At 37.4% G+C, this 26627-nt stretch overlaps 2 long non-coding RNA genes across 4 annotated transcripts in view; one reads left to right on the forward strand and one right to left on the reverse strand.

Annotated features, from left to right (window-relative positions):
- Window positions 1–26627, reverse strand: part of LOC139358104 (uncharacterized) — a 524079-nt gene that overhangs the window by 377687 nt on the left and 119765 nt on the right. The window lies entirely within an intron of this gene.
- The window catches only part of LOC105498696 (uncharacterized), a 100808-nt gene that overhangs the window by 51542 nt on the left and 22639 nt on the right, over window positions 1–26627 (forward strand). Inside the window, exons 3-4 of the long non-coding RNA XR_011612438.1 lie at window positions 16421–16533; window positions 17987–18209. This is a non-coding gene — a long non-coding RNA (uncharacterized lncRNA). The remainder of the gene's footprint in view (window positions 1–16420; window positions 16534–17986; window positions 18210–26627) is intronic.

Raw genomic sequence — 26627 nt, forward strand, 5'->3', positions numbered from 1 at the left:
ACTGCAGCACCTGAATCAGCAAGAGCGGGAATGCATATCTGCTACAGCATCCCAATGAGTGGTTTCCTGGGAACTTATTAGAAACGCAAATTCCTGGTCCCCACCCCACATCTACTGCATCAGGAACACTGGCAGTGGAATCTACTATGTAACACCCCTCCCTCTAGGTGATTCTGATGCACTCTAAAGTTTGAGAAGCACAGGATGGCAACCATCTTTCCACCAAATATCACCTATCATACTGTTAGCTGATAGGCTTACGGTTAGTGCAAGTTGTGTTGACACTAGGAACCCCCTGAAAAATATTTCGGTTCAGATTATCTACAAAAGGCATTTCCACAAACAGATGTCTAGTTTCAATTAGCCACACGTTTCCACCTTTAGTTATTTTCTCTGCTTTCCCCCTAACTTTCTGGACTCTTTCCATGACTTGAGGGCTCTGAGCAAACTCTTCCCTGGAGTCTTTTTAGGAAGGCTTAATTAGTCTCACACATTCACAGGGTCATCAAGCTCTCCCCTGCCCCCAGAGGAGGAGTTTATAGCACAATAAAGATGTGTTGCCTTATAGCCTTCTCCTTTCTGGAATAAAACCTGTGAATATTAAGTTGACATTTTGCAGTCATTTTGCTCCAGTATCTAATTCTCCTAACTAAGCAAGGTAAAAAAAAAAAAAAAAAAAAAAAAATTAGGCACACTACAATCAAATGTTTCTGTTGGAAGAAATTATGACTTTAGACTATTAACTAAGTTCATCATTTCATGCTAGAGGATATGGAGGGAAAAGTTGTTTGGAAATTTTTTTTTAAACAAACTTTTACCTTTTCATCATTAAAAATATATTCAAATATTATCTTAACCACTGGAAAATATTATAAACATTATATGAAAGAATCTGTTTTTTAGGGCTACTGACCTCTTTTACTATTGATACTTTTATTATGCATTATTTTAAATGTATAGGAAAATCCAGAAAGTAATGTAACCAACATTTGTATATAGGTATCGCTCAGTATTTTGGTGGACTGGGTCCCAGGTATCCTCCTACAGAGACCAAAATTCATGGATGCTCATGTCTGATATAAGATGGTGTAATAATTCTATCCCTTGGTCCCAATTTCACATGTTGCTGTAGCAATAAGTAGGAACATAGTAGAAGATGCTTAGTAACAAGCTTCCCTTTTACACGTAACCAAGAAATAACAGTGATGTCGAGGGTCAGGATTTTCTGTCATTTTTCTCTTTTCCTATCCCTGTCCCCTGTCCCCCAGAGGGATGGAGCCAGCTGAGATTGGGCTGAGGGAAGAGTAGGGGGAAGGAGAGATAGCCAAAGATTGGTTAATGAACACAAAAGTACAGCTAAAGAGAGTAAGTTCGAATGTTCCATAGCACTACAGGGTGACCATATTGTTGTTCATTATAGTCACCCTATAGTGAATTTTGAATGTTCCCAATATATGTTTGAAGTGATAAGTATAATACCCTGATTTATTACACATTATAAATATGTATAATATCACACTGTACTCCATAGATACGTACAATTGTGTCAGTTTAGAAAAGCACAAAAAAAAAATGTAGAAAAAAGTATGCACTTTTAAATTATAAAATGTGTGTGTGCTTTTAGAATACATGGTATATATACATATCTATTTTTTACAAATCTAGGATTTTTCTTTAACGCTCAAGGTTTTTGAAGAGTGTTCATCAAGAATGCTAGCTTTGAGGGATCAGGATCATCATGGTGGACGGGAGACCGGATTAGATTGCAGCTCCAGACAGAGCAGCATGCGGAGGCTCACGTTGTAAATTTTTGCTCCAGATCAACTGCAAGAACAAACCAGCAATGCTGAGAGGACCCGCGGACTCTCTGAAGGAAGCAGACTGCTCCTGCAGGGCCCAGGAGACACCCCAAATACTGTGAGTGTCTCAGCTGAGGAAGCGGGAAAGGGAGGCCCTTCCTCTCCCAAACACACACCCCCACTGCAGAAGCGGAAGGCCTGTTTGAGGGAGAAGTTTCCGAGTTTACCCGGAGCTGAGTCAATTCACAGAGTTGAGTTAAATCCAGGGGTACAGGAAGCAGCAGAAAGGCCCTGGGAGCTCGCTGGGTCCCCGAGCAGCCCATTCCTGCCTGGCACCACAGGGATCCATCAGGAGGGTGGCCAGAGGAGCAGGCGGTAAAACTCCACAGGGAGAATGAAATCTCTAGCTGAACTTTGTAACAATTTGAACAGGGTGAGAAGCCTCCTGGCCAGAACTTGGTGGAGGGTGCAAATCTGGTGTGCCGACTCCACAGGCTCAGGAGAACCAAGTCCTTTCCTTTTGCAGCTGGGAGGCAGGTAGCCTGGAACAAGTTTTGGAGCCTGTGTTGCCCTCCACCTGGGGGCATGGAGGGAGTGAGACAGGCCCTTCGGTTTGCATGGGAGCTGGGTAAGGCCGGTGACTGCCGGCTTTTCCTCACTTCCCTGACAACCTTCATGGCTCAGCGGAGACAACCATAATCCTCCTAGGTACACAACTCCAGTGACCTGGGAATCTCATCCCCAACCCCCACAGCAGCTGCAGCAAGATCCACCCAAGGAGAGTCTGAGCTCAGACACACTTAGTCCTGCCCCCACCTGATGGTCCTTCCCTACCCACCCTGGTAGCAAAGACAAAGGGCATATAATCTTGGGAGTTCCTGGGCCCTGCCCACCGCAGGTCCCTCTCCATACTACCACAGTTGACGCTCTCTGGAAAGTGCCACCTCCAAGCAGGAGGCCAACCAACACAAAAACACAGCATTAAACCACCAAAGCTAAGGACCCTCATGGAGTTCATTGCCCCCCAACCCCCAACCCCCCACCACCTCCACTGAAACAGGTGCTGGTATCCATGGCTGAGAGTCCCATAAACAGTTCACATCACAGGATTCTGTGCAGACAATCCCCAGTACCAGCCTGGAGCTGGGTAGACTTGCTGGGTGGCTAGGCCCAGAAGAGAGACAGCAATCACTGCAGTTCAGCTCACAGGAAGCCACATCCATAGGAAAAGGGGGAGAGTACTACATCAAGGGAACACCCCATGAGATAAAAGAATCTGAACAACAGCCTTCAGCCCCAGACCTTCCCTTTGACAGAGCCTACCCAAATAAGGACCAGAAAACCAACTCTGGTAATATGACAAGGCTCTTTAACACCCCTGCAACAAATAACACTAGTTCACCAGCAATGGATCCAAACCAAGAAGAAATCCCTGATTTACCTGAAAAATTATTCAGGAGGTTAGTTATTAAGCTAATCAAAGAGGCACCAGAGAAAGGGGAAGCCCAATGCAAGGAAATCCAAAACATGATACAAGACATAAAGGGAGAAATAGTCCAGAAAATACATAGCTTAAAGAAAATACAATCAAAAATTCAGGAAACCTTGGACACACTTTTAGAAATGCAAAACACTCTGGAAAGTCTCAGCAATAGAATGGAATAAGTAGAAGAAAGACATTCAGAGCTTGAAGATAAGGTCTTCAAATTAACCCAGTCCAACAAAGACGGAGAAAAAAATAAGAAAACATGAACAAAACCTCCAAGAAGACCGGGATTATGTTAAATGACCAAACCTAAGAATAATTGGTGTTCCTAAAGAAGAGAATTCTAAAGACTGGGAAAACATATTTGGGGGAATAATCAAGGAAAACTTCCCCAGTCTTGCTAGAGACCTAGGCAGCCAAATACAAGCAGCACAAAGAACACCTGGGAAATTCACTGCAAAAAGATCATTGCCTAGGCACATTGTCGTCATGTTATCCAAAGTTAAGATGAAGAAAAAAAAAAAATCTTAAGAGCTGTGAGATAGAAACACCAGGTAACCTGTAAAGAAAGCCTATCAGATTAAGAGATTTCTCAGCACAAACCCTACAAGCCAGAAAGGATTGGACCCCTATATTCAGCCTCCTCAAACAAAACTATTATCCAGCCAAGAATTTTGTAATCAGTGAAACCAAGCATCATATTTGAAAGAAAGACAGAGTCTTTTTCAGACAAACAAATGCTGAGAGAATTCATCATTACCAAAATATCACTACAAGAATCACTAAAAGAAGCTCTAAATCTTGAAATAAGTTCTGGAAACACATCAAAGCAGAATCTCCTTAAAGCAAAATTCACACAGGACCTATAAAACAAAAATACAAGTTAAAAAGCAAACAAACAAACAAAAGAAACCCAAAGTACACAGGCAACAAAGAGCATGACGAAAGCCATGGTACCCCACATTTCAATGCTAACATTGAATGTAAATGGCCTAAAAGATCCACTTAAAAGACACAGAACTCCATAATGGATAAGAACTCAACAGCCAACTATCTGCTGCCTTCAGGAGACTCACCTAACACATAAGGACCCACGTAAAGGGGGTAGAAAAAGAAATTTCATACAAATGGACACCAAATGAAGTAGGGGTAGCTATTCTTATATCAGACAAAACTTTAAAGCCACAGCAGTTAGAAGACACAAAGGGGACTGTATATAATGGTAAAAGGCCTTGTCCAACAGGAAAATATCACATTCCTAAACATATATGCACTTAACACTGGAGCTCCCAAATTTATAAAACAATTAATAGACCTAAGAAATGAGACAGACAGCAATGCAATAATAGTGGGGGACTTCAATACTCCATTGACAGCGCTAGAAAGGTCAAGACAAAGTGAACAAAGAAACAATGAATTTAAAGTATATCCTGAAACAATGGACTTAACAGATATATACAGAACATTTCATCCAACAACTGCAGAAAACGCATTCTATTCAACAGCATGTGGAATATTCTCCAAGATAGACCATACTATGGGGGTTATCAAATGAGCCTCAATAAATTTAAGAAAATTGAAAGTATATCAAGCACTCTCTCAGATCACAGTGAAATAAAACTGGAAATCAACTCCAAAAGGAAACTTCAAAACCATGTAAATACATGGAAATTAAATAACCTGCTCCTGAATGAGCATTGGATCAAAAATGAAATCAAGATGGAAATAAAAACTCTTCAAACTGAACAAAAATAATGACACAACCTACCAAAACCTCTGGGATACAGCAAAGGCAGTACTAAGAGGAAAGTTCATAGCCTTAAATGCCTACATCAAAAAGACAAAAAGTGTACAAACTGATATTTTAAGGTCACACCTCACACAACTAGAGAAATAAGAATAAACCAAACCCAGCAGAAGAAAGAAAGTAGCCAAGATCAGAGCAGAACTAAATGAAATTGAAACAAATACAAAAGGTAAATGAAACACAGAAAGCTGGTTCTTTGAAAAGATAAATAAAATTGATAAACCATTAGCAAGATTAAGAAAAGAGAGAAGCCAAATAACCTCATTAAGAAATGAAACAGGACATATTACAACTGACACCACTGAAATACAAAAGATCATTCAAGACTACTATGAACACCTTTACACACATAAACCAGAAAACCTAGAAGAGAAGGATAAATTCCTGGAAATATACAACCCTCCTAGCTTAAATTAGGAAGAATTAGATACCCTGAACAGGCCAATAACCAGCAGCAAGATTGAAATGGTAATTTAAAAATTACCAACAAAAAAAGTCGGGGATCAGAGAGATTAACACCAGAATTCTACCAGACATGCAAAGAATTGGTACCAATACTTTTGACACTATTGCACAAGACAGAGAAAGAAGGAACCCTCCCTAATTCATTTTATGAACCCAGCATCACCCAAATACCAAAACCAGGAAAGAAAACAGACCAATATCCTTGAGGAATATTAATGCTAAAATCCTTAACAAAATACTAGCTAACCAAGTCCAACAACATATCAAAAAGATAATTCACCATGATCGAGTGGGTTTCATACCAGGGATACAGGTATGGTTTAACATATGCAAGTCAATAAATGTGATACACCACATAAACAGAATTAAAAACAAAAATCACATGATCATCTCAATAGATGCAGAAAAAGCATTTGACAAAATCCAGCGTCCCTTTATGATTAAAAGGGACATTCCTTAATGTAACAAAAGCCATCTATGACAAACCCACAGCCAACATAATACTGAATGGGGAAAAGTTGAAAACATTCCCTCTGAGAACTGGAACAAGACAAGGATGCCCACTCTCACACCACTCCTCTTCATCATAGTACTGGAAGTCCTATTGAGAGCAATCAGACAAGAGAAAGAAATAAAGGGCATCCAAATCAGTAAAGAGAAAGTCAAGCTGTAACTGCTGACAATATGATTGTTTACCTTGAAAACCCTAAAGATTCCTCCAGAAAGCTTCTAGAACTGATATAGAAGAATTCAGCAACGTTTTCCAGATGCATGATTAATGTACACGAATCAGTAGCTCTTGCATACACCAACAGCAACCTAGCAGAGAATCAAATCAAGAACTCAACTTCTTTTACAATAGCTGCAAAGAAAATAAAATACTTAGGAACATACCTAACCAAGGAGTAAAAAGACATCTACAAGGAAAATTATAAAACACTACTGAAAGAAATCATAGATGATACAAACAAAGGGAAACACATCCCATGCTCATGGACGGGTAGAATCAATAATGTGAAAATGACCATACTGCCAAAAGCAATCTACAAATTCAATGCAATCCTTATCAAAATACCACATAATTCTTCACAGAATTAGAAAAAACAATTCTAAAATTCACATGGAACCAAAAAAGAGCCCACATAGCAAAAGCAAGACTAGGCAAAAGAACAAATCTGGAGGCATCACACTACCTGATTACAAACTATACTCTAAGGCCATAGTCACCAAAACAGTGTGGTACTAGTATAAAAATAGGCACATAGACCAATGGAACAGAATAGAGAACCCAAAAATGAACCTAAATACTTACAGCCAACTGATCTTCAACAAAGCAAACAAAAACAAAAGTGGGGAAAGGACACCCTTCTCAACAACAAATGGTGCTGGGATAATTGACTAGCCACATGTAGGAGAAGGAAACTGGATCCTTGTCTCTCACCTCATACAAAAATCAACTCAAGATGGATTAAGGACTTAAACCTAAGACCTGAAAATATAAAAATTCTAGAAGATAACACTGGAAAAACCTTTTAAACATTGGCTTAGGCAAGCATTTCATGAATAACCCACAAGCAAATGCAATAAAAACAAAGATAAATAGCTGGAACCTAATGAAACTGCAGAGCCTTTTCACAGTAAGAGAACAGTCAGCAGAGTAAAGGGGCAACCCACAGAGTGGAAGAAAGTCTTCACAATCTATACACCCGACAATGGACTAATATCCAGAATCTACAATGAACTCAAACAAATCAGTTAGAAAAAAAACAAACAATCCCATCAAAAAGTGGGCTAAGGACATGAATACAAAATTCCCAAAAGAAGTTATACAAATGGCCAACAAACATGAAAAAATAGTCAGCATCACTAATGATCAGGGAAATGCAAATCAAAACCACAATGTGATACCAACTTACTCCTGGAAGAATGACCATAATAAAAAAAAAAATCAAAAAACAGCAGATGTTGGCATTGATGTGGTAATCAGGGAACACTCCTACACTGCTGGCGGGAATGTAAACTAGTACAGCCACTGTGGAAAATAGTGTAGAGATTCCTAAAAGAAGTAAAAGTATAACTACCGTTTGATCCAGCAATCCCACTACTGGTATCTACCCAGAGGAAAAGAAGTCTTTATTCCAAAAGATATTTGCACTTCCATGTTTATAGCAGCACAATTCACAATTGCCAAATCATGGAACCAACCCAAATGCCCATCAATGAATGAGTAGATAAAGAAACTGGTATGTGCATATATGTGTGTGTGTGTATATATGATATATATGATACATATGATGATATATAAATTGATGATATATAAACATATGATGGACTACTACTCAGCCATAAAAAGGAATGAATTAACAGCATTTGCAGGGACCTGGATGAGATAGGAGGCTATTATTCTAAGTGAAGTAACTCAGGAATGGAAAACCAAACATCACATGTTCTCATTGATGTGGGAGCTAAGCTATGAGGACACAAAGGCATAAGAATACAATGGTTTTGGGACTTGGGGAGGAACCGTGGGAGGGGAGTGAGGGATAAAAGACTACGAATATGGTGCAGCATATACTGCTTGGGTGATGGGTGCACCAAAATCTCACAAATCACCACTGAAGAACTTACTCATGTAACCAAATACCACTTGTACCCCAAGAACCTACGGAATTTTTTTTTAAAAAAAGAATGCTAGTTTCAATTTTACAATGTATTGGTTTATACGTCATCATTGTACTTCTCTTCATTAACATTTTAATCTTATGTACATTTAGCACCTAGTATATAAAAGGGAAAGTTGTTACCAAGTATCCTCTACAAAGTTCCTACTTCTTGGTAAAGCAACATGTAATATGGCACCAACGGGAAAAATCAGGTCTTTCATCTTTTTTAAATAGTGAGACTCTAAATGTGTCTAGTTTGTTAACATAGCTTATTCTCAACATTGCATAATATTATCATATACCGGCATATGCTAGGAACTCATACATTATAATCGTGAGAACTTTCCAGAGGAACCAGTCTTCTGTCCTTGTGGCCAACATTATATCAAGGGCTGTATAAATTCTTGTGTTTTTATCTGTTTATTTTGTCTGCTCTTGTCTGATTACAAACAGTATGGCTAGTCTCCAGCTGAATCATTCCTGCTACTTAAATCTAGCTGTATTAGCGCTGTCAAATTCTTGAAAATGGCAATGGTTTTTTCTCTCAGATTTTTGACCTGGTATCCAGAAGGTGCTCAATAAATGCTCATTTAATAAATTAACAAATGAATAAATGTCTACTTTTAGATTTATAACACCTATACACCCTTCTATTCAGGTGCTGATCTCTAGAATATGGTGCTTTGAATCTACATAATCTTATTGCTTGGCAGACCTAATGAATTCTACTAGAATCCTAATCTTTGAAATAAAGTCATCTAAGCCTTAGTTTACATGTTTGTAAAATTGAGAAATACAACTTTTCCCTGAGGATTGTTAAGGAATAAAAATATGATAATGTATGTGGAAAAGGTTTGTAAACATATTTATTAGTGTTATAACTTTATTATTGTCATCAATCATACCAGACATAATTTATATCCCATTATAATGAACCCTAAGGATTTTTTGTCATAATGGCAGCTCAATGCAACAAATATCTCTCTAGTAAATACATAGTGTCCTGAGGCTTGGGAATATTATTGCTAGTTCAAAGTACATATAGAATGCTTTTACTGTAATATATTTATAAAACGACTTGACTTGTAAAGTAACCAGAATTAAATCTCCAAAACTTAATATTCCAGGTTTAAAATATCAAGCTAAAAAAGAAAAGTGGTAGGCATCAGGCATGATATTCAATCAGCACATAAGTACTTGGAAGTATTACATCCTTCGACCTAGTATGTGTCCAACTGTAGACAAGATACTCTAAACAGAGTAATGGACAGGTGAGCCAGGAGACCTGAGTTCTGCTCATGAACCAGTCATTAATTATTTGAGATGTCTCCTTTCACAAGCTACTTTTCATCTTAATTTCCTCACTTATGAAAGGTGAGTAGACTAAATCCGGGTTTCTGGAGTATGTTATATAGAACTATAAGAACTCAAAGACCACTCCAAAAAGTCAGAACATGATTAGGTTACGTTGAAATAGGTAGCAATCAGGAACTCCAATACTTGTTTCATTCTTATTTCTATTTTGAGATATCCCACAAAATTTTATTTGTAAAAAAAAAAACCTTATTTTGTTTATGCCACAAGTACCTCCAATTTGACATATCCAAAGCTGAATTCAATGTTTTCTTTTCTTCTCCATCAATCAATATTATATATCCCTATCCCAAGCCCCATCCATGGAGCATCTCAGGTGAGAAGACTAAATATCATCTTAACTCTGCCATTTTCCTCACCAGATCCTACCACCCACATATCCAATCAATCACAAAGTCTTATCTAGAAGGATTTGAGAATATAGATTGTTGAAAACAGGAACTTAAGGACTTTGTTCTTTTTTTTACTGACCAAAGCTATAAAAATAGAAGTTACAATTATATTTGATGAAAATCCTTGAAAAGAGACTAGTAATTCGTTACTGAGCTGGCTATTGCTCTTTATGATAAAAAAGATGATTATAAGTTTATATTCTGATCACAGAAATACAAAAAAAAAGTACTTGTAGAAAACCAGGATGATCTATGTCTCTATGTGCTCTAATTCTTGATATGATGAATTATGATTCCTTTTTAATGTATATCAAAGTACTCCAAGATATTCAACTGTTAACCATAAATGTTTTTCTCTGTTCATTTATTTTTGATTTCCTTTCCACGGAATATCATTCTTAAACTTGAAGTCTATGATGACTGCAAAGCTTCTTTGTATGGAAAATTGCTTTTATTCATTAATTATACAGAATTTAGATATGGGAAAATTTACTTGTTTGCATAATCTATAAAAGAATTTGTTATAAGAAACTGTATATGTTTGTTAGAAGAAACTGAATTTTTTTTTTTTTACTGCAAATGAATTCGCCAACTATCGTCGTAATTAAACCATCCCTCTGCAAATGAATTTAAGAGCCTTGTGGTAATCAATCCTCTATTGCACATGTTGTGTATGTTCTTATTAAAGAGAAAGCATTTTTCCTGGCTCTCTTATAGCTGCAAAAAAAAATAACCTTCAGATTTTAAATTTTATTGTTTTTAATTGACAAATTGTACATATTCAAGGAATACATAGTGATAATTTTATAAATATAATGCATTGTGCTCAGATCTTCTGGGTAATTAGCATAGCCATCATCTCAAATATTTATCATTTCTTTGCATTAGAAATAGTCAATATCCTTCTAGCTATTTGAAACTATATAACATATAGTTAACTATAGTCATCCTAGAGTGGTAAAAAACATTAGAACTTAACTCCTTTTATCTGTTGCTTTGTATCCTTTAACAAATCTCTACTTCACTCTTCTGCCTACCCTTCCCAGCCTCTGCTATCCCCTGCTCTATTTCTTACTTCTACAAGATCAACTTTTTTTTAGCTTCCACGTGATGGTGTTTAACTTTCTGTTCCTGACATATTTTAATATAATGTCCTCCTGTTTCATCCATGTTGCCACAAATGACAGAATTTCATTCTTTTTTATGGCTCAATAGTATTCTATGGGGGGGGTGTGTATGTGCACGCACACACGCATGTGTATACACCTAGGTTGAGTAAATACCTTGGCTGTTGTGAATAATGCTGCAATAAACATAGGAATGTAGATGTCTACTGACTTATTTTCCTTTGGATAAATGCCCAGTAGTGGGATTTTTGGTTCATATGATGGTTCTTTTTGTAGTTTAAGAAATCTTTATACTGTTCTCCACAGTGGCTGTACTAGGTCACATTCCCACCAACAGCATATGGGTTCTTCACATTTTCACAAATATGTATTATTTTTTGTCTTTTTGATAACAACCATCCTAACTGGGGTAAGGGGATACTTCCACCTTGTGGTTTTGATTGGCATTTCTCTAACGGTTAGTGATGTTAAGCATTTTTTCATACATTTGTCAATTGTCTTTTGAGAAATGTCGATTCAGATCATTTGCCCATTTTTAATCGGATTTTTTTTTCTGTTGAGTTCCTTGTCAATTTTTGATATTAGTCCCCTGTTGAATAAGTAGTTTGCAAATATTCTCTTCCATTCTGTAAGTTGTCTTCTCACACTAAGGATTATTTCCTTTGCTGTAGTAAGTTATTTTAGTTTGATATAATCCCATTTGTTTATTTGTGCTTTTGTTGTCTATGCTTTTGAGATCTTATAAAATCTTTTCCCAAATGTTCTGAAGCATTTCCCCTATGTTCTCTTGCTAATGTTATTTTTAGTCTTACATTTAGGTTTCTGAACCATTTTGAGTTGATTTTTATATAAGGTAAGAGGTTGGGGTTTAGTTTTATTCTCTGCAGATGGATATCCAGGTTTCCCATTTATTGCAGAAACTATCCTCTCCCCAGTGAGTGTTCTTGGTAGCTTCATCAAAAATTAGCTGGCTGTAGATATGTGGATAAACTTCCAGCTTCCCTGCTCTGTCTCATTGGTCTATGTGTCTGTTTTTAATGACAGTATCATATTGTTCTGATTACTGTTGCTTTGTAGTATATTTTGAGGTCTGGTAGTACAACATCTCCAGCTTTCTGTTCAGAATTGCTTTAAATTTGGAACCACAAAAGATCTTGACTAGCCTCTGACAGATCTTACCTAAGAGTATTAAGTTGATTTCTTCCACAAGTTTCACAAGTTTACACAGCAGCTTAAACATGTGCATGTAGTCATGGCTTGTAGACAGAGACCTGTAATCGAGTATGGAATATAAAGTTCATGATTTTTTATGCTGTTCTCCTTACCTAGAATGCCCTCTTCTCAATATTTCTACTTCACAAACTCTTATCAGCCATTCAATGTGTGTGTGTGTGTGTGTGTGTGTGGTGTGTGGTGTGTGTGCGCGCACGCATGTTTATGTCTTTGATGCCATCCGTTTGTCTCTCTCCAGGAAGAACTTACTGCTATCTTTCATGTTCATATAGTACTCAGAACATCTTTCAACTCTGGTATTTAGCACATTACATATGTTTATTTATATGTCTATCAAACCAATAGATAGGACTTTTGAGAAGATTTCATATCTTACCATCTTAAGGTCAAGCTGAGGAAATAAAATGTAATAGATATTCAGCCAATAGTAAGATTGAATAATTAGTAGAATAAGATTATAAGGAGTTTTTAATTTTAGGTTAAGGGAGTACACGTGTAGGTTTGTTATATGGCTATATTGCATAACGCAGGAGTTTGGGCATCTATTGAATCCATCACCCAAATAGTGAACAGGTAGCTTTTGTAGCCTTTCCCTCCTTTCTCAATTGTTTCCATCTTTACTTTCATGTGTACCCATTGTTAGCTCCCACTTATAAATCAGAACATGTGGTATTTGATTTTCTGATTTTACATTAATTCACTTAAGATATTGGCCTCCAGATGAATCCATGTTGCTGCAAAGGGCATGACTTTACTGTTTTTTATGGCTGCAAAGTATTCTATGGCATATATGTACCATATTTTATCAAATCATCCTTGAATGAAATTTATGTTGATTTCATTACTTACTCATTGTGAATAGTATGCTACAATAAACATAAGTGCAAGTATCTTTATAATAGAATGATTTATTTTCCTTTGGTTAGATACCCACTAGTGGGACTGCTGGGAGAAATGCCAGTTCTATTTTAAGTTCTTCGCAAAAATCTTCAAAACTCTCTTCCATGGAGGTTGTACTAATTTACATTTGTACCAACAGTGTATAAGCATTCCCTTTTCTCTGCATCCTCACTAACACTTTTTTTTTTAATGTCATCTCATAGCAGTCAGAATGGCTACTTCGTTGGGGTTTTAATTTGCATTTCTCTGATAATTAGTGATGTTGAGCATTTTTTCATGTTTCTTGGCCACTTCTATGTTTTCTTTTGAGAAGTCTTTGTTCATGTCATTTGCCCACTTTTTAATGTTACTTGCTTTTTTCTTAAGTTCTTTATAGGTTCTGGATATTTGTCTGATGCATAGTTTGCAAATATTTTCTCCAATTCTGTCAGTTTCCCATTTACACTTTTGATTATTTATTGTTTTTAATGCATTTGCCTTTGAGGTCTTAGTCACGAATATTTTTTCTAGGCCAATGTCCGAAAGTGTTTCCTAAGTTGCCTTCCAGTATTTTCATAGTTTGAGTCTTACATTTAAGTCTTTAATCCCTAGTAAGTTTATTTTGTGTATGGTGAAAGGTAAGGAACTAGCTTCAATCTTCTGCATGTGGCAAGTTCTCCCAGCATCCTTTATTGAATAGGGATTCTATCCTCATTTCTTTTTGTCAACTTTGTCAAAGATTAGATGGCTGTGGATGTGCAGGCTTATTTCTGGGTTCTCTATTCTGTTTCATCTATATTTTTGTACCAGTACCAGGCTGTTTTTGTTACTATGGCCTTGTAGTATAGTTTGAAGTTGGGTAATGTTATGCCTTGGCTTGTTCTTTTTGCTTAGAATTGATTTGTCTGTTCAGGCTCTTGTTTGGCTCCATACAAATTTTGAATCGTTTTTTTCTAATTCTGTGAAGTGATGTTGGTAATTTGATAGATATTACATTGAATCCATAGATTGTTTTCCACAGTATGGTCATTTTAACAATACTGATTCTTTCGATCCATGAGCATGGAATATTTTTGCATTTCTTTGTGTCATCTAGAATTTCTTTCAACAGAGTTGTAATTCTCTTTGTAGAGATTTCTCATCATCTTGGTTAAATGTATGCCTAAGTATTATCTTTTGTGTGTGGCTATTATAAATTGAATTGCACTCTTGATTTCGTTCTTAGATGGAATATTAATGTTGTATAGAAATGGTACCAATTTTTGTGCATTGATTTTGTATTCTGAAACTTTAGTGAAGTCATGTATCAGGTCTAGGAGTCTTTTGGAGGAATGGTGAGGGTTTCCTAGGTGTAGAATCATATCATCAGAAAACAGATGATTTGGCTCTCTCTCTTCCTTTTTGGATGCCTTTTATTTCTTTCTCTTACCCGATTGCTCTTGCTAGGACTTCCAGTACTATGTTGAATAGAATTGGTAAGAATGGGCATCTTTGTTTTATTCCAGTTCTGAGGGGAATGTCTCCAACTTTTGCCCACTCAGTGTAATAACGGTTATTGGTTTGTCATAGATGGCTTATCATTTTGAGGTACATTCCTTTGATGCCTTCAGTAAATTCAGGATTTTTTATCATGAAGTGATGTTGGATATTTGTCAAAAGCTTTTTTTTTTTTGCATCTATTGAGATTATATAGTTTTTAATTCCATTCATGTGGTGAGTTACATTTATTGATTTATGTATGTTGAACCATCTTTGCATCCCAAGAATAAAGCCCACTTGATCATGGTAAAACCTTTTTGATGTGCTACTGGATTTAGTTTGTTAGTATCTTCTTGAGAATTTTTGCATCTATCTTCATCAGGGATATTGGTCTAGTTTTTTTTAGTTGTGTCACTGTCAGTTTGATATTAAAATGATGGCAGTTTCCTAAGTTAGGGAAGAATCCTTCCTCCTTGATTTATTGGAATAGTTTCAGAAACATTGGTACCAGTTCTTCTTTGTATGTCTGGTAGAATTTGGCTGTGAATCCATCTGGTCCAGGGCTCCAGGGCTTATTTTGGTTGGTAGATTTTTTTTTTTAATTACTGATTCAACTTTGGAACTTATTATTGGTCTATTCAGGATTTCAATTTCTTCCTGGTTCAATCTTGGCAGATTGTATGTGTTTAGGAATTTATCCACTTCCTCTAAGTTTTCTAGTTTGGCACCTAGAGATGTTCACGGTAGTCTGGATCTTTTGTATTTCTGTAATATTAGTTGCAACATCACCTTTATCATTTCTGATCATGCTTAGATGTCCTCTTTTACTTGGTTAAGCTAGCTACTGGTCTAGCAATCTTGTTTTTCCTTTCAAGGAACCAATTTTTCATTTTGTTCATCCTTGTATGGTTTTTTGGTCTCAATTTCATTTAGTTCAGCTCTGATCTTTTCTTCTGCTAGTTTTGGGTTTTTCTATTTCCTTTAGGTGCAACATTAAGTTGAGTTCTATCTTCTTGAACTGTATATTTATCACTATAAACTTTCCTATTAACACTGCTTTCACCATATCCCAAAGGTTTTGGTATGTTGTGTCTGTTTTCATATAATTCAAATGTTTTGCTTTATGCCTTAATTTTGTTTTTTTACCCAAAAGTCATTTAAGAGCAAGTTGTTTAATTTTCATGTATTTGTGTGACTGAGAGTTCCTTTTGGTATTAATTTCTAATTTCATTCCACTATGGTTGGAGATGCTTGATATAATTTCCAGTTTTAAAAAATTTATTAAGACTTGCTTTATGACCAAGCATGTGGTCAATCTTAGAGAAAATCCATGCATAGATGAAAATAGTATCTATCATCTAATTGTTGGGTGGAGTAATCTATAGACATCTATGAAATACATTTGGTCAAGTGTCTAAGTCCAGAGTTTGTTAGTTTTCTGCCTCAATTATTTATCTAATGCCAGTGGGATGTTGAAGTCTACCACCAGTATTATTGTATGACTATCTTTTCTTAGGTCTAGTAGTATATGTTTTATAAATCTGGGTGCTCTGATGCTGGGTGCATATACACTTAGGATATTTAAATACCTTATTGAATTAAATCCTTTACAATTACATAATTCCCTTTTTGTCTTTTTGTATTGGTTTAAAGTCCATTTTATCATGCCAGAATGCAACCCCTATTCTTTTTTTTTGTTTTCCATTTGCATGATAGATCTTTCTCCATTCCTTTGAGTTTATGAGAGTCAAAACAAGCGAGATGGGCCTCCTGAAGGCAGCAGAAGGTTGGGTCTTGTTTTTTAATCCAATTTACCACTCTATTTTAAGGTAAGCATTTAGACCATTTGCTTTCAAGGTTAATATTGATATGTGAGGTTTTACTCCTGTCATAGTGTTATCAGGTAGTTGCTTTGTAGTCTCAATTGTGTGTTTGCTTTATAGTGTCTGTGGCCTTTGTAGTTACATGTGATTTTATGAAAGCAAGTATTTTTCCATTTCCATGCTTACTACTCTTGAGTGTTCCTAGTAGGACCAGTCTGGTGGTGATGAATTCTCTTAGCATGTGCTTGTCTGGGAAAGACTATTTCTCCTTCATTTATGTAGCTTAGTTTGGCAGGATATGAAATTCTTGTTTGACATTTATTTTTCTTTAAGAACGCTAAAAATAGGCCCCAGTCTTTTCTGGCTTGTAAAGTGTTTGCTGAGAAGTCTGCTATTAGTCTGATGGGATTTCCTTAATATGTAATTTTTCCCTTTTCTAGACTGCAGAGAGCTCTGAAAAACAGGCAGAAGAAATTAGGCTTGATGTGGTAGGCACTTTGGAGCTATTGTAGAAGTGAGAGTTTTATAAGGATACCAACTGATCCCCCCAACTCCTCCAGATGATCTAATTAGAGAAATACATATGTAGTTTGTTTTTTTTCTTTGTTTTTTTGAGACAGAGTCTTGCTGTTGCTCAGGCTGGAGTGCAGTGGTGTGATCTCGGCTCACTGCAAGCTCCGCCTCCCGGGTTCACACCACTCTCCTGCCTCAGCCTCCCAAGTAGCTGGGACTACAGGCATCCGCCACCATGCCTGGCTCAATTTTTTTTTTTTTTTGTATTTTTAGTAGAGACAGGGTTTCAGTGTGTTAGCCAGGATGCTCTCGATCTCCTGACCTTGTGATCCAGCTGCCTCAGCCTCCCAAAGTGCTGGGATTACAGTCGTGAGCCACCACACCCGGCCAATATGTGGTAATTTTTAAAAGATACCATATTTATGTCCTTGAGTACCAAGATCCCTGGTAAACTGCAATGGCTAATGCAGCTCAGATCTCTGTCCAAAAATATTTATATCAACCCTTCTCTTACCTACCCAAGTCATAAGTAGGGACACCAGAGAATCATTTGAGGAGTAGGGGAAGAGGATACACAGCCAAAAATCTGTGCCTTAGTATGGGGAGACTACACTAGTACTACTAGTACTCCCCACTACACGAGTGTGGGGAGACTAGTATGGGGATCTTGCTCAGTGGGCCCCATTCCCAGAGAGCCCAGCAAGCTAAGAACCACTGGCGTGAAATTCTCACTGCCAGCACAGTAGTCTGAAGTAGACCTGGGATGACCTCAAGCTTGGTGGGGAGACGGGTGTCTGCCCACATGATGGGGAGTAGAAGAGGTAAGAAACATCATTTGCAGACAGATATGTCTTTTAAAAAAAAAAAAAAAAGCAAGAAACCAGAGGAAATGCCACACACGAGGAAAGAATCTTAATATATTTTAAAATATTTTCCTTTCCCACAGAAACTTGGTCCAGTCGATTTTTCTGGCTCTTCATCCAATTAAGTTATTATTCCATAAAGAGGACTAAGAAAGTTGTCTTCTAAAACTACTATCTCCCAGAAGGTACAGGAAAAGTCTCCATTTAAAGAAGAGAAGGGGTAATAAGAGTTCCATTCTGGGATCTGGCAATATGGCTGAATAGAACAGCTCCAGTCGGCAGCTCCCAGTAAGACCAATGCAGAAGGTGGGTGAATTCTGCATTTCCAACTGAGGTACCCGGTTCATCTCATTGAGACTGGTTAGGCAGTGGGTACAGCCCAAGGAGGGTGAGCAAAAGCAGGGCAGGGTGTTGCTTCACACCCAGGAAGTGCAACGAACCAGGGTCCTCCTTCCCCCAACCAAGGGAAGTTGTGAGGGACTATGCAATCCAGCCCAGATACTACACTTTTCCCATGGTTTTTTACAATCAGCAGACCAGGAGATTCCTTCATGTTCCTATACCACCAGGGCCCTGGGTTTCAAGCACAAAACTGGGTGGCTGTTTGGGCAGACACTGAGCTAGCTGCAGGTATTTTTTATTTTATTTTTGTAACCCAGTGGGGTACCTGGAACCCCAATGAGACAGAGCTGTTCACTCCCCTGGAAAGGGGGCTGAAGCCAGGGAGCCAAGTGATCTTGCTCAGTGGGTCCCATTCCCAGAGAGCCCAGCAAGCTAAGAACCACTGGTGTGAAATTCTCGCTGCCAGCACAGGAGTCTGAAGTAGACCTGGGACGACCTCAAGCTTGGTGGGGAGAGGGGTGTCTGCCATTACTGAGGCTTGAGTAGGCAGGTTTCCCCTGACAGTGCTAAGGGAAGCCTGGAAGTTCAGACTGGGCAGAAATCACCACAGCATGGCAAAACAGCTGTGGCCAGACTGCCTTCTCCAGACTCCTCCTCAATAGGCAGGGCATCTCAGAGAAAGGCAGCAGTCCCAGTCAGGGACTTATAGATAAAACTCCCATCTCCCTGGGACAGAGCACCTAGTGGAAGCAGCAGCTGTGGGCGCAGCTTCAGTGGACTTACATGTTCCTGCCTGCCAGCCCTGAAGAGAGCAGCTGATCCTGACAAGGAGGATTCTCCCAGCACAGTGCTCGAACTCTGCTAAGAAACAGACTGCCTCCCTGAGGAGGTCCTCAGGGACCTCCTCAATGGGGGTCCCTGACCCCCATTGCCTCTTGACTGGGAGAGACTGCAGGAATTGCTAACTAGAATAACCAGTTTAGAGAAGAACATTAATGACCTGATGGAGCTGAAAAACACAGCACAAGAACTTCCTGAAGCATACACAAGTATCGATAGCCAAATTGATCAAGCAAAAGAAAGGATATCAGAGATTGAAGATTAACTTACTGAAATAAAACAGGAAGACAAGATGAGAGAAAAAAGAATGAAAAGGAATGAACACCACCTCCAAGAAATATGGGATTGTGTGAAAAACAAAACCTGTGATTGATTGGGGTGCCTGAAAGTGACTAGGAGAATGGAACCAAGTTGGAAAACATACTTCAGGATATTATCCAGGAGAACTTCCCCAATCTAGCAAGACAGGCCAACATTCAAATCCAGGAAATAAAGAGAACACCACTAAGATACTCCTCAAGAAGAGCAACCCCAAGACATAATTGTCAGATTCTCCAAGGTTGAAACAAAGGAAAAAATCTTAAAGGCAGCCAGAGAGAAACATCAGGTTACCTACAAAGGTAAGCCCATCAGACTAACAGTGGATCTCTCTGAAGAAACCCTACAAGCTAGAAGAGAGTGGGGGCCAATATTCAAAATTCTGAAAGAATTTAACCTAGAATTTCATATCCAGCCAAACTAAGCTTCATAAGCAAAGGAGAAATAAAATCCTTTACAGACAAGAAAATGCTGAGGAATTTTGTCACCATTAAGCCTGCTTTACAAGAGCTCCTGAAGGAAGCACTAAATACAGAAAGGAACAACTGGTACCAGCCACTGCGAAAACACCAAAATATAAAGACCAACGACACTATAAAGAAACTGCATCAACTAATGTGCAAAATAAGCGCTAGCATCATGATGACACGATCCAATTCACACGTAATATTAACCTTAAATGTAAATGGGCTAAATGCCCTAATTAAAAGACAGACTGACAAATTGGATAGAGTCAAGACCCATCAGTGTGCTATATTTAGGAGACCCATCTTACATGCAAAGACACACATAAACTCAAAATAAAGGGATGGAGGAATATTTACCAAGCAAATGAAAGGAGAAAAAAGTGGAGGTTGTGATCCTAGTTCTCTGATAAAACAGAATTTAAACTAACAAAGAACAAAAACAAAGAAGGGTATTACATGATAAAGGAATCGATGCAACAAGAAGATCTAACTATCCTAAATATATACACACCCAATATAGGAATACTGAAATTCATAAAACAAGTTCCTAGAGACCTACAAAGAGACTTAGACTCCCACACAACAATAGTGGGAGACTAACTCCCCACTGTCAATATTAGACAGATCAATGAGCCAGAAAATTAACAAGGATATTCAGGACTTGAGCTCGGTTCTGGACCAAGTGGACCTAATACACATATACAGAACTCTCCATCCCAAATCAACAGAATATACATTCTTCTCAGCACCACATCACACTTATTCTAAAATTGGCCACATACTTGAAAGTAAAACAGTCCTCAGCAAAATGTAAAAGACAGAAATTATAAACAGTCTCTCAGACCACAGTGCAATCAAATTAGAACTCAGGATTAAGAAACTCAAACTTCATTTCTACATGGAAACTCAACCTGCACCTGAATGTCCACTGGCCAAATAATGAAATTAAGGCAGAAATAAAGTTCTTAGAAACCAATGAGAACAAAAGACAAAACATACCAGAATCTCTGGGACACAGCTAAAGCAGAGTTAAGAGGGAAATTTATAGCACTAAATGCCCACATGAGAAAGCAGGAGATCTAAAATCGACACCCTAACACCATAATTAAAAGAACTAAAGAAGCAAGAGTAAACAAATTCAAAAGCTAGCAGGAGATAAGCAATAACTAAAGTCAGAGCAGAACTGAAGGAGATAGAGATGAAAAACCCTTTAAAAAAAAAAAAAAAAAGTGAATCCAGGAACTGTTTTGTTTTTTAAAGATCAGCAAAATAGACCATTAGCCAGACTAATAAAGAAGAGAAGAGAGAAGAATCAAATAGACAAAAAATGATAAAAGGGATACCATCACAGATCCCACAGAAATACAAACTACCATCAGAGAATACTATAAACATTTGTGCAAAAAAAGAAAAAAAACCTACAAAATCTAGAAGAAATAAATTTCTGAACATTTACATCCTCCCAAGACTAAACCAGGAAGAAGTTGAATTCCTGAATAAACCAATAACAAGCTCTGAAAAAAACAAAAATTCAGGCAATATCCCTAATGAACATTGATGTGAAAATCCTCAATAAAATACTGGCAAACCAAATCCAGCAGCACATCAAAAAGCTTATCGACCATGATAAAGTCGGCTTCACCCCTAGGATGCAAGGCTGGTTCAACAAATGTAAATCAATAAACAGAACCAATGACAAAAACTACATTATCTCAATAGATCCAGAAAAGGCCTTCAATAAAATTCAACGCCCCTTCATGCCAAAAACCCTCAATGAACTAGCTATTTATGGAACATATCTCAAAATAAGAGCTATTTATGACAAACCTATAGCCAATATCATACTGAATGGGCAAAAGCTGGAAGCATTCCCTTTGAAAATCAGCACAAGACAAGGTTGCCCTCTCTCACTGCTCTTATTCAACATAGTCCTGGAAGTTCTGGCCAGGGCAAACAGGCAAGAAAAAGAGATAAAGGGTATTCAATAGGAAGAGAGGAAGTCAAATTGTCTGTTTGCAGATGACATAATTTTATATTTAGAAAACTGCATTGTCTCAGCCCCAAAACTCCTTAAGCTAGTAAAGAACTTCAGCAAAGTCTCAGGAGACAAAATCAATGTGCAAAAAATCACAAGCATTCCTATACAACAATAGACAAGCAGAGAGCAAAATCATGAGTCAACTCCCATTCACAATTGCTACAAAGAATAAAATACCTAAGAATAGAGCTTACAAGGGACAGGAAGGATCTCTTCAAGGAGATTTACAAACCACTGCTCAAGGAAATAAGAAAGGATGCAGACAAATGGAAAAAATATTCCATGCCCATGGATAAGAACAATCAATATTGTGAAAGTGGCCACACTGCCCAAAGTGATTTATGGATTTAATGCTATCTCCATCAAGCTACCACTGACTTTCTTCACAGAATTAGAAAAAACTATTTTAAATTTCATATGGAACCAAAAAAGAGCTAGTATAGCCAGGACAATCCTAAGCAAAAAGAACAAAGATGGAGGCATTGCGCTACCTGACTTCAAACTATACAACAAGGCTACAGTAATCAAAACAGCATGGTACTGGTACCAAAACCCATATATAGACCAACAGAACAGAACAGAGACCTCAGAAATAACACCACACATCTAAAACCATTTGATCTTTGACAAACCTGACAAAAACAAGAAATGGGGAAAGGATTATCTATTTAATAAATGGTGCTGGGAAAACTGGCTAGCCATATGCAGAAAACTGAAATTGGACCCCTTCCTTACAACTTATAAAAAAAATAACTCAAGATTTATTAAAGACTTAAATGTAAAACCTAAAACCTAAAAACTCTAGAAGACAACCTAGGCAATACCATTCAGGACATAGGTATGGGCAAAGGCTTCATGACTAAAACACCAAAAGCAATGGCAACAAAAGCCAAAATTAACAAATAGGATCTAATTAAACTAAAGAGCTTCTGCACAGCAAAAGAAATTATCAAAGTGAACAGGCAACATACAGAATGGGAGAAAATTTTTGCAATCTATCCATCTGACAAGGGTCTAATATCCAGAATCTATAAAGAACTTAAATTTACAAGAAAACAACCCCATCAAAAAGTGGGCAAAGGATATGAACAGACACTTCTCAAAAGACGACATTTATGAGGCCAACAAACCTATCAGAAAAGGTCATCACTGGTCATTAGAAAAATGCAAATCAAAACAGTAAGATACCATCTCATGCCAGTTAGAATGGCAATTATTAAAAAGTCAGGAAACAACAGATACTGACAAGGATGTGGAGAAATAGGAATGCTTCTACACTGTTGGAGTGTAAATCAGTTCAACCATTGTGGAAGAGAGTTGTGGCAATTCCTCAAGGATCTAGAACCACAAACACCTTTTGACCCAGCAATCTCATTGCTGCATATATACCCAAAGGATTATAAATCATTCTACTATAAAGACACATGCACACATATGTTAATTGCAGCACTATTTACTATAGCAAAGACTCGGAACCAAACCAAATGCCCATCAATGATAGACTGGATAAAGAAAATATGGCACATATACACCTTGGAATACTATGCAGCCATAAAAAAGAATGGGTTCATGTCATTTGCAGTGACATGAAGTTAGAAACCATCATTCTCAGCAAACTAACACAGGAACAGAAAACCAAACACCACATGTTCTCACTTACGAATGGGATTGAACGGTGAGAACGCATGGACACAGGGAGGTAAACATCATGCACCGGAGCCTGTCAGGGGGTTGGGGGGCAAGGGGAGGGAGAGTATTAGGACAAATACCTAATGTATGCAGGGCTTAAAACCTAGAAGATAGATTGATAGGTGCAGCAAACCACCATGGTATATGTATACCTATGTAACAAACCTATACATTCTGCACATGTATCCTGTAAAGTAAAAATAAAACTTAAAGAGTTCCCTTCTGGTCTTGGTGCCACCACCACTGGTAGGAAAAATCTAGAGCAGCACGTGCAATAGAACTTTTTGCGATGATGGAGATAAATGCTTATATCTATGCTGCCCAATATGGTAGCCACTAAGCACTTGTGGCTGCTGAATACTTGCTAAGTGGCTACATTGACTAAAAAACTAAACATTTTCTTTCATTTTAATTAAATTTAAAGAGCCACGTATGGCTAGTGGTAACCATATGGATAGTATAGTTCTCCAAGTAGAGCTCTTGGGTCATTCCAACAATGGTAAGCAGAATTGGATTAATACGGAGGCACTTACAATGGGAAATAGGTCTGTAACAGCCATCATTCGCTTGGCACTTCTCATGCTGGACATTGTTTCTAAGTGTTTAACGTGGATTAAATTTAAACTTTACAACAACCCTCTGAAGCTGCTGAATTTATTTTCTGTTTCACAGCTAAGGAAATAGTGCCCAATACCATAGTTGGTGAATGGAGGAAGTGAGATTTGAACCCCGGAAGTCTGACTCTGTCTAGGAGGGATAACACATAGCTTGTGGCAGTAATGCAAATGTGTGGGGAACAGTGAAAATGTAAAGTCAGGATTCTGGAAGAATAGGATACAGCAAATGAGAAAAAATGATGACCCTATAATCATACCATCACCAATGACATTTTTCACTCCCTATTAAGCCCACAGCAAGATTAAGGTGACATTATAGTCTACTGTCACATGTGAAAAATGCTTTCAGAACAAAGTCCCATTACAGAACCAAGTCACTATTTCCAGGGAAGTAATAGATAACAATCTAATGGTAACACAATAGATAAGACTGTTACAGACTGAAGAAGAGAACATGGAAACAGTGCTCTGTGGCATTCACCAGTAAGTAATGAGATCATTATCCAGCAGTAGTTCAAGGCTTACAATCGCAAGGTTTCTCTTCATTTATTATGCAGAATTACAGAGTAAATCTCCAAATTTTAAAGTGAAAGAGGACAGTAGGCACAATCTTGTCCTATCCCTTCAGTTAATACATTCAAGAGATATACTAAAAAAAATTTTGAGACAACTTGAGCACAGACTGGGAATTCAATAAAAGTAAGGAATAATTTGTCATTTTATTAGGTATAATGATGGTATTGCTAGTATGTTGCTGTCTTTTTTTAAGTTCTGTATTTAACATATAAAACTACTTTTCTGAATGTTTGAAATGTTCATAACACTTTCAATTACAGTGTAAAAAGAGACAAAATGGTGCATGAAAATATAAAAGATAGTCAACATCCTTCATAATAAGAGAAATAGAAATGCTGCGATATCATGTAGGACCTATATAGTTAGCAAATATTTCAACAATTTGGCAACACCGTCTTTGGTGACGACAATGAGGAAGCAGACACTCTTTTGTAGCAAGTGGCAGTGAAAAGGGTAGCACATTATAGTGGGTTGAATTGTGTCCTACAAAAAGATATGTTCAATCCTAACCCCTAGTATCTATGAATGTGACCTGAATTAGAAATAGGGTCTTTACAGATGTAATCAAGTTAGGATGAGGTCATGCTGGATTAGGGTGGGCCCTAATCCAATATCTAGTATCCTTACTGAATACAGAAACAGTTTGTACACAGACACACACACACACACACACACACACACACAGGGACGAACACCATGTGAAGACTGAGACAGGGGTTGGAGTTATGCAATCCCAAGCCAAGGAACTCCGAGATCAGCAGCAAACACCAGGAGCTAGAAAGAGTTCAGAAAGGATCTTCCCTTAGAGTCGTTATTCATAGTCCTGCCAACACCTTCATTTCAGACTTCTAGCTTCCAGTGAGGGAATAAATTTCTGTTGTTTTAAGCCACCCAGTTTGTAATAATTTGTTCTTATAGCCCTAGGGAACTAATAAATTCCCCTATGATATGGAATTTGGCAATATCTAACAAAACTAGATATATACTGAAGCTTTGCTTCAGAAATCCCACATTCAGGAATTTAACCTGAATATATCTCAAAAAAAGAAAAAAATTAGATATAAGGTTGTAAAAATAGTGTTATTTGTACCAAGTATGAAAAATAAGCCAAATGTCCATTCGTTAGAAAATGCTTTGAATGCCCAAGCACAGTGGCTCAGGCCTATAATCCCAGCACTTTGGGAGGATGAGATAGGAGGACAATTTGAGACCAGGAGTTCAAAAATCAGCCTGAGCAACACAGTGAGACACTATCTCTGTTACAAATATGTTTTTGTAAAAAAAAAAGAAAATTGGTTGATTAAATTATGGTATATTTATGTATGAAACAATTTAAACAATTCAGCACTTTAAAAAAGTAAAGCTCTGTAAAATATGTTACTATTTCCACATCATATATTAAGAGATAAAAGGAAGTTTCAAGACAGCGTTTATATTATGCAAACTTTTGTGCAAGAAAAAAATAAATAAGACTATGAATATATATATTAAAGAAATTTTTTTTCATAGAGACGAAGTCTCACTATATCGCCCAGGCTGGTTTCAAACTCCTGAGAGCTCAAGCAATCCTCCCACCTCAGGCTCCCAAAGTGCTAGGATTACAGGCATGAGCTACCATGCCTGGCCTATATTTAATATAATTTTAAATTTGCAAAGAGAACAAATATAGGAGCAACCAGAAACTAATAAAACTATTACCTATATAAGATGGGTGGGAACAGGGACTGTATAATTTTTACTTTGAATCATATTAAGATTTTACATCCTCAAAACCTAAAATAACTCAAAAAGGATAGAATTCTGAAATTGACCTTGTGTATCAAATTAATACCTACAT

This window comes from Macaca nemestrina, chromosome 14, assembly GCF_043159975.1.
Source record: "Macaca nemestrina isolate mMacNem1 chromosome 14, mMacNem.hap1, whole genome shotgun sequence".
NCBI classification, from domain to species: Eukaryota; Metazoa; Chordata; class Mammalia; order Primates; family Cercopithecidae; genus Macaca; species Macaca nemestrina.